At 41.4% G+C, this 14,672-nt stretch overlaps 1 protein-coding gene and 1 pseudogene across 2 annotated transcripts in view; both read right to left on the reverse strand.

Annotated features, from left to right (window-relative positions):
* LOC133230991 (KRAB domain-containing protein 5-like) overlaps positions 1-14,672 on the reverse strand; it is a 141,034-nt gene that overhangs the window by 88,337 nt on the left and 38,025 nt on the right. The window lies entirely within an intron of this gene.
* LOC133231004 (zinc finger protein 678-like) lies at positions 3,995-6,923 on the reverse strand (annotated as a pseudogene).

Here is a 14,672-nt window from a genome sequence, read left to right on the forward strand (position 1 = left end):
CTAAAGAATCTCTTGATGAAAGTCAAAGAGGAGAGTGAAAAAGCTGGCTTCAAACTCAACATTCAGTAAATGAAGATCATGAAACCCAGTCTCATCACTTCATAGGATGGACTTTAATAGATGGAGAAACAATGCAAACAGTGACAGACTTTATTTTCTTGGGCTCCAAAATCACTAGAAATATTGGCTGCAGCCATGAAATTAAAAGGCGCTTGTTTCTTGGAAGAAAAGCCATAACCAACCTAGAGAGCATATTAAAACTTGAAGTCATTACTGTATTAACAAGGGTCTGTATAGTCAGAGCTATGGTGTTTCCAGAAGTCATGTATGGATGTGAGAGTTGGACCATAAAGAAAACTGAGCGCTGAAGAATTGATGCTTTTCAACTGTGGTGTTGGAGAAGACTCTCAAGAATCCCTTGGACAGCAAGGAGATCATAACAGTCAATCCTAAAGGAAATCAGTCCTGAATATTCATTGGAAAGACTGATACTGAAGCTGAAGCTCCAATAGTTTTGGCCATCTGATGCGAAGAACTGACTTATTGGAAAAAGCCCTGATGGTGAGAAAGATTGAAGAGAGGAGGAGAAGGGGACGACAATGGATGAAAATGGTTGGATGGCATCACTGACTCAATGGACTCGAGTTTGAGCAAACACTGGAAGTTGGTGATGGACAGGGAAGCCTGGCATGGTGCAATCCATGGGGTTGCAGAGAGTTGGTCACAACTGAACTGAACTGAACTAAGTTCTAATTTTCACCTTTTTAATAAAAAGACTTTACATTTTTACAAATCTGTAACCTGTATTAGGCTCATTGCTACTTATGGTTCCATGAAAATACTCATCCTGGCATGAATTTTGATGTATATAAACGTGTGTTATAGACATTACTTTTATTTATTTTTATAATTTCACGTTATGTATGTTTTACCAAGATTTTTAAAAACTTTGATTCACTTGGTTTGTACAAAGGTGGGAAGATAGTTGCCATTATACTAACTCATTTGTTGAAAAAAAATCTTTTCACTACTGCTTTGTAATGCATATTTATCCTCCTTTCCACCATTGTACTGAACTTATCAATTCACATCCACCTATTTCTACTTTATTATCAAACTTTCATTTATTTTAACTAAATGGTATGCTTTAATATTGTTTCCTGAATATTTTTACTCTTACCTTATCTTTACCCTGTGTGAACTTAAAAATCATCTTGTGTAGTTTAAAATATAATCATGGTATCTTTACTGATATTACACTCATTTGTTCCTTACCCAGGGATTGAACAGTCCTCTCCTGTTTGGCAGGTGGAATCTTTACCACTGAACCATCAGGGCATGACTTTTAAATCCTCATTGATATTCCTTTAAGTGTTTTCACTGTTACACATTCAAATATCAGACACTTGTTTTACAGAAAGAAATGTAAATAATTCTTTTTCAGTGGCATCTAAGGTAAATGAAGAATACTTAAGAGTATCAATTCCAGTTGATATGGTACAGAGTTCTGCCTCATTTTCTCATGCAGGATTCTCTGGCTCAGAAGATTATTAGATTTGACAGAATGGCCTCCAAGGATTTGGCAATAGGAGTGATCTTTTTATTGCAGACTACGGCAGGGATTATGGGGAATTTCTGTCTTGTTTACCATTTTCGCTCCCTTTATTTTGCAGGAGGCAAATGTCGGCCCACAGACTGGATTCTCAAGCACGTGACTCTAGCCAAACTCTTAGTTGTTCATTTGAAAGGAATTCCTGAAACACTGGCAGCCTTGGATGCACACTTGCTTTTCATGTTCCAAGAGTCGGCAGAGATGTGTCCATTGGCACCATCTTCCTCTTGAGTGCCTTTCAGGTGATCATCATTCCCAGTGACTCCAGGTGGGCAGAGCTTAAGAGAAAAGCTCCCAAATATGTGGGTACCTTCAGTATCCTCTGCTGGATCTTCAGCATGATTCTCAGTATTTTGGTTCCATTTTAAATGACTGCCAAGTGGAATGACACAATCAACCCAGAGAATATAGATCATGGCTACTGTTATTTGTGGCGTGCTGCCCCAAGGCCACAGATGTGAAGCCTTGCACCAAGAACACAGAAGCACACACAGCTCAGAATCAAGGACACTTTCAAAGCTGACTAAGCCCCTCTGTAGGCTTCCCGACTCCCAATGGGGCAAAGATGCCCACTCCAGTAAGCACCCTATAGTGCCCCAACCAATCACCTAACATCAACCATCCAGCAGCAATTTTGCTTTGAGGCTGTAAAAATTGGCTTTTAGCCCATGGAAACTGTCAGCATCCCCTGGTCTGTGCAGATGTGGGCCCACTGCACTCGCAGTGCCTGCTTTATCTCTGCCCTTTGTTTTTAATAAACTCACTCTTTTCTAAAATGGCCTGTGTCTGGAAATCCTTTTTGAACCCGCATTCAGACTGCCTCAACACTTATGGCTGATTGACAGTGTTGTACAGCAGAAAGGAACACAGCACTGTAACAATGTAGAAGGGTGGGATGGGGAGGGACGTGGGAGGGAGGCTCAGAAGGGAGGGGACACGGGTGTACCTATGTCTCATTCTTGTTCATGTTTGACAGAAAACAACAAAATTCTGTAAAGCAAGTATCCTTAATTGAAAAAATTTTTAAAGTTTAAAAAACTCAAAACCAAAAAAATACACATTTCAAAAGAAAAAAAAATAATTCCATTGTTACAAAAAAATAGTAAAACAATTGCCCAGTGGATACAAATCTGTCAGCAAGTGCAGGGGATATGGGGTTGAACCCTGCCCCAGGAATATTCCACATGCTGCAGGGCAACTTAGCCTGTGCACCACAACTACTGAGCCTGTGTGCTGCAACTACTGACACCTAGAGCCGCGCTTCACAGAGGAAGCCACCGCAATGAGAAGCCCATGCACCACACCTAGAGGTAGCCTGCACACAGCAACAGACAAAGTTTTTTTTAATGTTTAAAATATCAGGGACAAAAATAACTCAATCAAAATTTGGACCAAGGCCTCATATCTCCAAAGAAGATATTTCGATGGGCAAGAGGCAAATGAAAGACACTCAGCATCAGTAATTATTAAGAAATGGAAAACAAAACTACAATGAGGTATCTCATTGTAGTCAGAATAACCATTATCAAAATGCCCACTAATGATATAATAAAGGCTGAAGAGGCTATAGAGATCAGGGAACCTCCTACAGGACTGAAGGGAATGGAAGCTGGTGCAGCCGCTAGGGAGGACAGTGTGGAAATTCCTTAACAAACGCAACCTCCTGACATGTAAGGAAATAAATTCCATGAAAAGTCGACAAAACAGATTAGTTGCCAAATCTGTAAGTTCTTGGTAAATCATCTGCAATGCTGAAATTCTCCCTTTTGACCTATCATTCCCAAATTCTTTAAATAAATATGCACTAAAACACCTACACTTGCACATTCTCTAGTAGTTCACTGCTAACGTATGTACCTTCAGATATTTATATATATTGCATTCAATGTATGTCAAAGGCATGAGAAAACGGTTCCTTTAAGCCCAGATGAGAGACGTGCTGAGAATTTTACATGGGGTAAAATTTTATGAATCTTGGTTCAGAATTTTGCAATCACTCTTTTTAATTATTCTTCCTGTGACTTTGTTAAATTTTCATTTGCTAAAATGATCCCGTGTAAAATCTTAGTTCAACAGAAGAAAACAGGAAAATTGAAGCCAGTGAGTTTGTGAGAGAATTCATAGCAAGCATTGAGGGACGTTGTGGGAGGTCAAGGCTAGAAACAGGCACAGAAAGTGCTAGTACGTGGGGTTCAGGCTTATAAGTGACCTTGGGTGAAGTGCTCTGGGCTCCAAAGACTGAAGGTGGATTGGTCCCAGACCAAGACGCGCAGGATTCTGGTGAGCTCTGTGAGGGTGTCATTGAAGGGAACCTTTGAAGTAGACCCTGGGGTTGAGTAAGACTGCTGATCACAGTCTTAACACTTCATTCATTACAACCAATGGAGACACTAGAAACCATTCACTTTTATTAATAACCATGTATTAATGTCACACAAGGTTGAAATCAAACATTTTACAATCCACAGTATGCTGCTGCTGCTAAGTTGCTTCAGTTGCGTCCGACTCGGTGACCCCATAGACGGCAGCAAACCAGGCTCCGCCATCCCTGGAATTCTCCAGGAAAGAACACTGGAGTGGGTTGCCAATTCCTTCTCCAATACGTGAAAGTGAAAAGTGAAAGTGAAGTCGTTCAGTCGCAACCCCATGGACTGCAGCCCACCAGGCTCCTCCGTCCATGGGATTTTCCAGGCAAGAGTACTGGGGTGGGGTGCCATTGCCGCAGTATGATCCATGATCAAATCAGATTAAAAGTACAGAGAAAGATACTCATTTTCTGATAAAAGGATGTGAGGATCATTATGTTTTTGACTTACAAAACAAAGCCTAGGAAACACTTAGTAAACAAGAAATACACTAATTACATGCCTTTTTTGAAAGGGTTCTAATACATTTCTAGGTTATTACAGATGCTGTCTTTATTTCAACATTGTCAAGTAATATACTTCACTTATGCTGATATTATAAAGATATATCAATATTGTAGTGAACTGTGATTGTGTTCTTACAATTCAAGTGATATAACTATTGAAAATTTAGAACCGACTTTTGGAGAAGTTCCCTGGTGGTCCAGTGGCTAAGACTCTGCATTCCCAATGTGGGGGTCTGGGTTCAATCCCTGGTCAGGGAACTAGATCCCACATGCTGCAACTAAGATCTGATGCAGCCAAATAAATAAATATTTAAAAAAAAAAAAAAAAGAACCATCTTCTGCCTTACTTTAATACATTGGAAGATTACATGATCACTTACATTAGGGCAACCTCACAGGATACTTCATATCAATGACAAACACCTCCATTTAGATGTTCATTGTACATTTTACGTTAAGGTATCCTTCATCTTCTAATGGAGAATAGATAGAGATAGTTGCAACACAAAATAAAAAGGATAATCTTTGAAGCTTAAACCGTCAAAAACCTGTTTTCATTCACACTAGAAACAAAGCATAGTATGGATTATTTGAGCATTGAATTACATTCATTTTGCTTTTCAACTAATCTCAAATCAAGTCATTGTAAACAAAGACACATTGCTAATAAGTGTAGCTTTCTAACAATCAACCTTCATCTCATGATCCTAGCTAAAATATCCATTTTTTATGTTTTTAAACGATGGATTGCTCTCTATACAGTAATTCTCCTACTAGAGAAAATTAAGAAAAAAAAAAAAAGATGATTGATGAAATACTTTTTAGTATGCAGTCTCTGATATTTATTTCAATTTGATTTTTAATTAGTTTTCTACATATTTGTTACATTTCCATAGGTTTCTTGTATAAACTCTTGTTTTCTGATGTATATATAGGGCAAACGCCTTCCATCACTTGTATCATCACTCTGCAGCATGTGTTCTGAGATGTTTAGTGAGATGACCACCATGACTAAAGGCTTTGCCACATTCTGTACATTTATAAGGTTTCTCTCCAGCATGAACTTGCAAATGTGTAGTAAGAATTGAGTTCCGATTAAAGGCTTTGCCACATTCAGTGCATTTATACGGTCTCTCCCCAGTATGGATTCGCTGATGTTTAGTAAGATGAGAACTGTTAATAAAGGCCTTGCCACATTCCATACATTTATAACGTCTGTCCCCCATATGAATTTGGTGATGTTGAGTAAGACTTGAACTTGTAATAAAGGTTTTGCCACATTCTTTACATTTGTATCATTTATCCCCAGTATGGATTTGATGATGTGCAGCTAAAGTTGAACTCCGAGTAAAGGTTTGCATCTGTACAATGATAAGGTCTCTCGCCACTATGAATTCGCTGATGTCAAGTGAGATGTGAGCAACGGAAAAAGGCTTTGTCAAATTCTTTACATTTATAAGGTCTCTCCCCAGTATAAATTCGCTGATGTCCAGTAAGAAGTGAGAGACGATTAAAGGCTTTGTCACATTCTTTACATTTATAAGGTTTCTCTCCAGTATGCATTCGCTGATGTTGAGTAAGACCTGAGTTCTGATTAAAGGCTTTGCCACATTGTGTACATTTATAAGGTCTCTCCCCAGTATGAATTCGCTGACGTTGGGTAAGATGTGAGCAACATATAAAGGCTTTGCCACATTCTGTACGTTTATAAGGTTTCTCTGCAGTATACATTTGCTGATGTTGAGAAAGTGTTGAGTTGTGATTAAAGGCTTTGCAAATAAATCTGTATATTTGTAAGGTTTCTCTCCAGTATGAATTCACTGATGTTGAGTAAGATGTGAGCGAAAGATAAATGTTTTCCTACATTCTGTACATGGGAAAGGTTTCCTTCCTGTATGAATTTTCCTATGTCTACTTCTATCGGATGAGTTACAAAGACTTTCCCACATATCTTACACTTGTTTTCTTTCTGTGAATTCTGAATAGTCTGCTGTTGAACAAGTTCTGTAGACTGATTAGAAATTTTACCATATTCACTACAATTGTAAGTCTTCTCTCCAGTATGAGTGCTCTTATATAGAGAAAGACCTGACATCTGATAAAAGATATTTCTACATTTATTAATTTTAGAATCCTTGTTTGAAGATTCAGGTCCCTGATGTTTCATAAGGTTTGAGTCTCCTTCAACCTTATACACAGTTTTATTGCCTGAATACGCTCTCACTCCATCATAAATACTCTTGCAATTATTGGGGCTGACGCTCTTACAGAAGTGTTGACTCATTTTATTATACACGGAAAGTTCTTCCATATTAACCATATCATGGGATGTATTAAACAATGATGGTTGGATTACATCTCTTCCATTATCATCAACATTATACATTTTGCATGGGGAAAAAATATCTGTTGGTGGAAGAATAATGACCCCCTGCTCACAGATCCCTCAAGTTAATTATATTGTGAGTTTTCCCCCTCATTTTTAAAATTCCGGTGTTCAGACACGCTTGGGTGATTTTTTAATATGTTACATTGAGTATTGTTGGAATGAGTATTTGTAGTAGAGACTAGATTACCTTCCGGGCTTTCCACGTTTCCTTTCAGAGAACATGTATGTTTCAAAAAATGATGGAAATCTTTTCTTAAAAACTTACAGTTCTCATCAGATGTTGAAGACTGAAGTTGGCATTTTCCCCAATTTGACTTGCATTGCTCATTTCTTTTTGCAGTGATGTGTACCTTATGTTAACTGTCTCAGTTTCTTTATGTCCATATAAACATCCTCTCTGTCTTTCATATGTCCTCATATGTTCCCAGTCATTCATTAAATGTTCTGAGGTGAAATCTTTCATATTTTCCTAGGTTTGCTTTTGGAAATACATCTTCTAACCCTGGATTCTTTAGCATCAAATCCTGGGTATCTTGAGGAGACAGAGTTGAAAGATATCAAATAACAAGTTACTTTACCTACTATTCTCAGTGAATATCCTTAAAGATTTAAAGAAAAGTGATGACTCCTTTGCTTGTTTAAAAATAAAAAACAGACAGAAGGATCAAGATGCCAGAGGATCAGGCAGAGATGGGAGTTCATCTCTCTCCACAAACACAACAAGAATACATCAGAAATGGAAGAATTTTCACAGAGCCCCTGGTGAACACAAGCAGAGGGCCTTGGACAATGAAAAGGTCAAGAAAGATTTCTGTGTTGACAGATAAGACAAGAAAAAGAAGGAAAAGTAACAGGAGAGGAATTGCAGTGGGACCTGAACCTTGGGGCGATCTGAAGAGAGGTCAGGTCTCCATATCCAGGAAAGGCCCTCACTGGGGGAGCCCAGTTGAGACAGAAGAGGAGCCTCATTCTCTGTGGAAAGAGAACACGCCAACAGTCTGTGGCAGCAGCACAGAGTGAGACGTGTACACAGGGTACTGACCCCTGCCCTGCCCACCCAGCCTGAGAGGGTGTCCACCACTGCAGACAAGGGCTGGGTGCTGGAATGTGGGGTCTAGAGAGCAGACCCAGGCAGAGGACTGCTGTGGGCTGTGAGAGGACATCCTGCAGGAAAGGCAGGGAGGGAGGAGCTCTATAAACGGGGATGTTGTGGCAGAAGCCTGAACCACCATACAGCATAGCACCATTGCTGACTGATGACCAAAGAAGAAGCCCACCACAGCCCCTCTCCCTCTGTGCTGGCCCCTGCCTTGCCAGCATCCAGGAAGGGCCACCACCCGGGTGGGCTCTATTGAGCCCCAGCCCCAGCCTCCCCCCACACACCTCCTCCACCATCAGCAGACTCCTGTGCTCTGTGGAAGCCTCTGGAGCAGACACCTGTGGGTCGGCCACATGCACAGATGGAGCTGAAAGCACAGCTAGCCCCAGGGTTAAGGAAGAGAAGCTGAAATCTCTCTTCACAGCTGCACAAACAATGCTTTTACACCCACAACTGGCTTTGTAACCTCAGCCCCTTAAGAGCATTTGAATGGAAAAGCAGACCCCATCCCCCTCACCCAGTCACAACAGGTGTAGCTTTAGCAGCTGTAGACTTTGTGGGCTCTTACATGAGGGGAATGGGCCAGGCCAGATCCTGAGCTGCCCCCACAGCACCACATCGGGTCCAGCTCCATGATGAATGCGATCCTGGCCCCTGATTTCAGTGGATCTATGCTGGTGACCTGGTGAAAACAACATCTGAGAGACCCCAGGGCCATGTGCTGGCATACACAGGGTTAAGGTGGGGTCAGAAGCAATGTCAACACAGGGTCACATGAGACTCACACAATGTGCAAAAGGTGACACACAGAGCACAACCTAGAGGTGAACATCCTCAGAGGAGCAATACTCAGTGGTTTCTCTCCCAGTGGGTGTGCTCCAATCCCACCTGCCTCAACCATAGATCAGAAACAAAGTGAAGAAACAGATCTGGGGACTCTATTCCACCAACCAGGGAGCAGACTCCGCCCCTAATAGGGCAGGGATAACCAGAGAGCAATGGGAAACTCCCTTCAATATCCAGGGAAGACTCGGGTCACAATAACAGCAATCACACCCCCTATTAAGGGGATAAGGACACAAGCCTGTGGAGCAACCTCACACTCCAGGGAACAGACACCAGAAGGAAAAACTAGGATTCTGCAGCTTTCATTACACAGAACACAAACACAGAAAATTGCACAAAATGATCATACAGAGAAATATGCTGTGGAGGAAGGAACAAGATAAAAGCCTATAAGAACCAATAAATGAAGAGGGGATATTAGTCAGTATAATGATTAATTTCCACCTTCAATTCAATTTAGTTGCTCAGTCATGTCCAACTGTTTGCGACCCTGTGGATGGCAGCATGCCAGGCTTCCCTGTCCATCACCAACTCCCAGACCTTGCTCAAATATATCATAAGACTGATTCTCTTTGATGTACATTGTAAAACAGTTATATTCCAATAAGAACTTTTACAAAAGATGTCTTCGTATAATCTAAAAACCTTAAGAGCGAGGAACAACAATTAAAAATATGATGGAGACTCTCCTAGGATCTCATGAGAATTTATTTGAAAATGCTTTGAGTTTCAGAGATCAACTCTGAAAATCACAAGTTTAATTGGAAGATGTAGTGACACAAAGACTTCAGTGACTGCAAATTCAAAACAATTCAAACTCAAAACAAACATGGATATTTCAAATGTTAAGTCTCAGCTGTATCTAGAGAGCTAACATAATTTTGAATATAAAAATCAAAAAAGCCTAAATAGAGAGAACCTGCCAAGTTATATATGAAGCTATCACTGTATAGACTAGTTCACATTATTTTAAACTAAATGAAGCAAAATAGCTACAAGGTAGCCAAAGAAGCTCACCTAAAGAGAGACTTGGACATTATTTTGAACAATAAAAGAGTAGGATGAAACACAACATTATATTTTGTAATCATGTAAGAGGTGAGGTATTCCAAAGCAACATCAAAAATCAGAGGGGAAAAAATACCACACGGCATAAAGGAAAGATTTAGGTTTCAACGTTGTGTAATAAAGAACTTAGGGACATGCCTGATGGTCCAGTGGGTAGAAATCTGCCTGTCAATGCAGGGGACACGGGTTCCATCCCTGGTCAGGGAAGATCCCACAAGCCTGGGAGCAACTAAGCTACTGTGACACAACTACTGAAGCCCACCTGCTCCAGAGCCTGCCAGTTATGAATACAACAACTGAACCCGTGCCTTAGAGCCAGAGCTCCACAACAAGATAGTAGCTCCTCCTAATCACAACAGAGAAAGCCCAAGTGCATCAGCAAAATCCCAGCATAGCCAAAACTAAATAAATATTAAAATTTCAAAAGAATAAGAGAATTTAGCAGGCTTTGGCCCACAGGTTCTGAAAGTTAGCTTTTACTCTTGGAATTTAAGTTTTTTCCCCTCTTGGAATTTCCTTAGTGACTGAAGTGGCTTTATTACTCTCCGTTGTCCCTGATAATTTATGCTAACAAGAGGACTTACAAGTGGGCCCATAGTTTAATAAGAGAATGACTCAGGTTGTGAAGCTGGTCATTTCACAAAGACCAATGAAGTGACTAGAGGTACGGGGCTTTAAGCCAGGTGGGCTTATTAACCCAACCCAACTTCTAAGGAGGGGAGAATGTTGGAGATGTTATCAACCATGCCTATGTAGCTAAACCCCAACAAAAACTCGGGACTTAAAAGCTTGAGTGAGCTTCTTTGGCTGGCAATACGGTTTTCTGACACACCGATATGCCAGGAGGGCAACGGGTCCCTTCGGATGAAGACTATGGGTAAGTTCAAACAAACCCGTTCAGAAGTTAAGGAGCTTATCAAGTCCAAAAAAAGAGCATTTCAGGAAAGACAGACAGAACAATCAAAAGGACTATGCCTCTTATCTCGAAACGAGTCATTTCTGACTCCTTGCTTTCCTCTTTCTCTGGGCTTCACTCTCAGGTAAGATCAGTCTTGGGAAGTGACCCCTGAGTGTTGAAAACAGGCTGTCCAATACTCAGAAAAATACACTGAGGTCCCTGTAACACAGCCACACACACAGGGAGGATCTCAACAGGTACAAAACAAAATCCTGTACGGCCACTGACACAGGAGGGATTCTGGAACAGAGATCAAACGAGGTATTTTTAGTTTTATTGTTTTCTTCAGAACTCGCGGCCCTTCCTGTGAAAACCACACGTTCTAGGCAGACCCACCCTTCAAACCTTAGGCGAGACCCTGACCAAACTCCATACAGAATAGAGCCTCTTTCACCTCTTCGTGGATCAGGGACCTAGCGGTTGGGCAATGCAGGACTTTCAGCAGCGGTCTCTACAAGTTAGAAGGCAGAACTGCCAGAGAAGGACCTGGACTCTAGAACTATATTAACAGCAAGCGGACCTGGGCCCCAGGGACACGGCAGCTAAGCTAAAGGACTTCAGAACTTTTCACGCGATCCGAAGACACACTGGGGACGGGAAAATGGGGACGGTAGTTTGAACGGCCACAGAGACCCCGGAAACCCACGTGTGAAGGACAACAGGCTGTGGGACTACGAAATTCAGATTTTAAACAAACAAACATTCAAACTGACCAGAACTCTCTATCGCTCATTTAAACTCAATTCCGGGTCTGCAGGATACTGCGCACGCGCGGGCGGAAGATCCGGTACAGAGGAAGGTGAATGCGCTACGCCGCAGCCAACGAGAGGGGATGTAAGGGGAGAGGGTGGGACGAGGGCGGAAGCTCAGGTACGTAGTAGGGGGCCAGTAGGGGCGGAGCCTTGTATCCCCTCACCCTCGCCCCTGTCAGTTTTGGGTCTGTTGGTCCTTCTGTCCAGCTGTGCTTCCTTTCTCTACATTTTGATGTCTGTAAATCTGATTTCCTCTGGAGCAGAGCTGCTTTCTGCCTGTTCTAAGTTAATGTTTCACACAACTTAAGGCTAAAGAGAAAAAGTTTGAGAGCTGCCTCTGGGAAGCCGTGCTGTTTTCAGCAAGTTGAAAAAAGAGGAAAATTCAAAAGCCCTTTGTGTGAGTGTATGAAGATAGGTGTCTCCTCAGTGACGAAAAGTAGAACATAATCACTTCAGCAGCAGCAGCAACAATTAACAGGATCAATATGTGTATCAACAGATTCTGGCAGGGTAACAGTATGTCGTTTCTGTGGTTATATTATAAACGACCATGTGGGTTCCGGTCTCCCTCATTCTTTCTGGACTCACTTCCTAAGAGAAAAACCAGCTGCCCTGTTGTAAGCAGGTCTCTAGTTACAATTACTGAGGTTTCCTCCTAACAGTCATCTGAGTGATTCAGTTCAGTTCAGTCCCTCAGTCCTGTCCGACTCTTGGGACCCCATGGACTGCATCACACCAGGCCTCCCTGTCCATCAGCAAATCCCGGAGTTTACTCAAACTCATGTCCATTGAGTCAATGATGTCATCCAACCATCTAATCCTCTGTTGTCCCCTTCTGCTCCTGTCTTCAACCTTTCCCAGTATCAGAGTCTTTTCCAATGTCACATCTTCGCATCAGGTGGCCAAAGTACTGGAGTTTCAGCTTCAACACCAGTCGTTCAAATGAATATTTAGGGCTGATTTCTTTTAGGATGGACTGGTTGGATCTTCTTGCCTTCCAAGGGACTCTCAAGAGTCTTCTCCAACACCACAGTTCAAAAGCATCAATTCTTTGGCACTCAACTTTCTTCACAGTCCAACTCTCACATACATATATGACCACTGGAAAAACCATAGCCTTGACTAGATGGACCTTTGTTGGAAAATTAATGTCCCTGCTTTTGAATATGGTGTCTAGGTTGGTCATAGCTTTCCTTCCAAGGAGTAAGTGTCTTTTAATTTCATGGCTGCAATCACCATCTGCAGAGATTTTAGAGCCCCCCAAAATAAAGTCTGACACTGTTTCCACTGTTTCCCCATCTATTTCCCATGAAGTGATGGGACCAGATGCCATAATCTTAGTTTTTGGAATGTTCAACTTTAAGCCAATTTTTTCACTCTCCTCTTTCATTTTCATCAAGAGGCTTTTTAGTTCCTCTTCACTTTCTGCCATAAGGGTGGTGTCATCTGCATATCTGAGGTTATTGCTATTTCTCCTGGCAATCTTGATTCCAGCTTGTGCTTCTTCCAGCCCAGCGTTTCTCATGATGTACTCTGCATATAAGTTAAATAAGGAGGGTGACCATATAGCCATGACGTACTTCTTTTCCTATTTGGAATCAGTCTGTTGTTGCATGTCCAGTTCTAAATGTTGCTTCCTGACCTACATATAGGTTTCTCAAGAGGCAGTTCAGGTGATTTGGTATTCCCCTTTCTTTCAGAATTTTCCACAGTTTATTGTGATCCACACCGTCAGAGGCTGTGGCATAGTCAATAAAGCAGAAATAGATGTTTTTCTGGAACTCTCTTGCTTTTTCCATGATCCAGTGGATGTTGGCGATTTGATCTCTGGTTCCTCTGCCTTTTCTAAAACCAGCTTGAACATCATGAAGTTCACAGTTCACATATTGCTGAAGCCTGGCTTGGAGAATTTTGAGCATTACTTTACTAGAATGTGAGATGAGTGCAATTGTGCGATAGTTTGAGCATTCTTTGGCATTGCCTTTCTTTGGAATTGGAATGAAAACTGACCTTTTCCAGTCCTGTGGCCAGTGCCGAGTTTTCCAAATGTGCTGGCATATTGAGTGCAGCACTTTCACAGCATCATCTTTCAGGATTTGAAATAGCTCAAGTGGAATTCCATCACCTCCACTAGCTTTGTTCGTAGTCATGCTTTCTAAGGCCCACTTGACTTCACATTCCAGGATGTCTGGCTCTAGGTCAGTGATTACACCATCGTGATTATCTGGGTGGTGAAGCCTTTTTTTTTTTGTACAGTTCTTCTGTGTATTCTTGCCACCTGTTCTTGATATCTTCTGCTTCTGTTAGGTCCATACCATTTATGTCCTTTATTGAGCCCATCTTTGCATGAAATGTTCCCTTTGTATCTCGAATTTTCTTGAAGAGATCTCTAGTCTTTGCCATTCTGTTGTTTTCCTCTATTTCTTTGCATTGACCACTGAGGAAGGCTTTCTTATCTCTCCTTACTATTCTTTGGAACTCTGCATTAATATGCTTATATCTTTCCTTTTCTCCTTTGCTTTTCACTTCTCTTCTTTTCACAGCTATTTTTAAGGCCTCCCCAGACAGCCATTTTGCTTTTTCGCATTTTTTCCCCATGGGAATGGTCTTGATCCCTGTCTCCTGTACAATGTCACGAACCTCATTCCATAGTTCATCAGGCACTCTATCAGATTTAGTCCTTTAAATCTATTTCTCACTTCCACTGTATAATCATAAGGGATTTGATTTAGGTCATACCTGAATGGTCTAGTGGTTTCCCCTACTTTCTTCAATTTAAGTCTGAATTTGGTAATAAGGAGTTCATAATCTGGGCTACAGTCAGCTTCCGGTCTTGTTTTTGCTAACGGTATAGAGCTTCTCCATCTTTGGCTGCAAAGAATATAATCAATCTGATTTCGGTGTTGACCATCTTGTGATGTCCATGTGTAGAGTCTTCTCTTGTGTTGTTGGAAGAGGGTGTTTGCTATGACCAGTGCATTCTCTTGGCAAAACTCTATTAACCTTTGCCCTGCTTCATTCCGTATTCCAAGGCCAAATTTGCCTGTTACTTCAGGTGTTTCTTGACCTCCTACTT

The sequence above is a fragment of the Bos javanicus genome, chromosome 18 (genome assembly GCF_032452875.1).
Source record: "Bos javanicus breed banteng chromosome 18, ARS-OSU_banteng_1.0, whole genome shotgun sequence".
Taxonomy (NCBI): domain Eukaryota; kingdom Metazoa; phylum Chordata; class Mammalia; order Artiodactyla; family Bovidae; genus Bos; species Bos javanicus.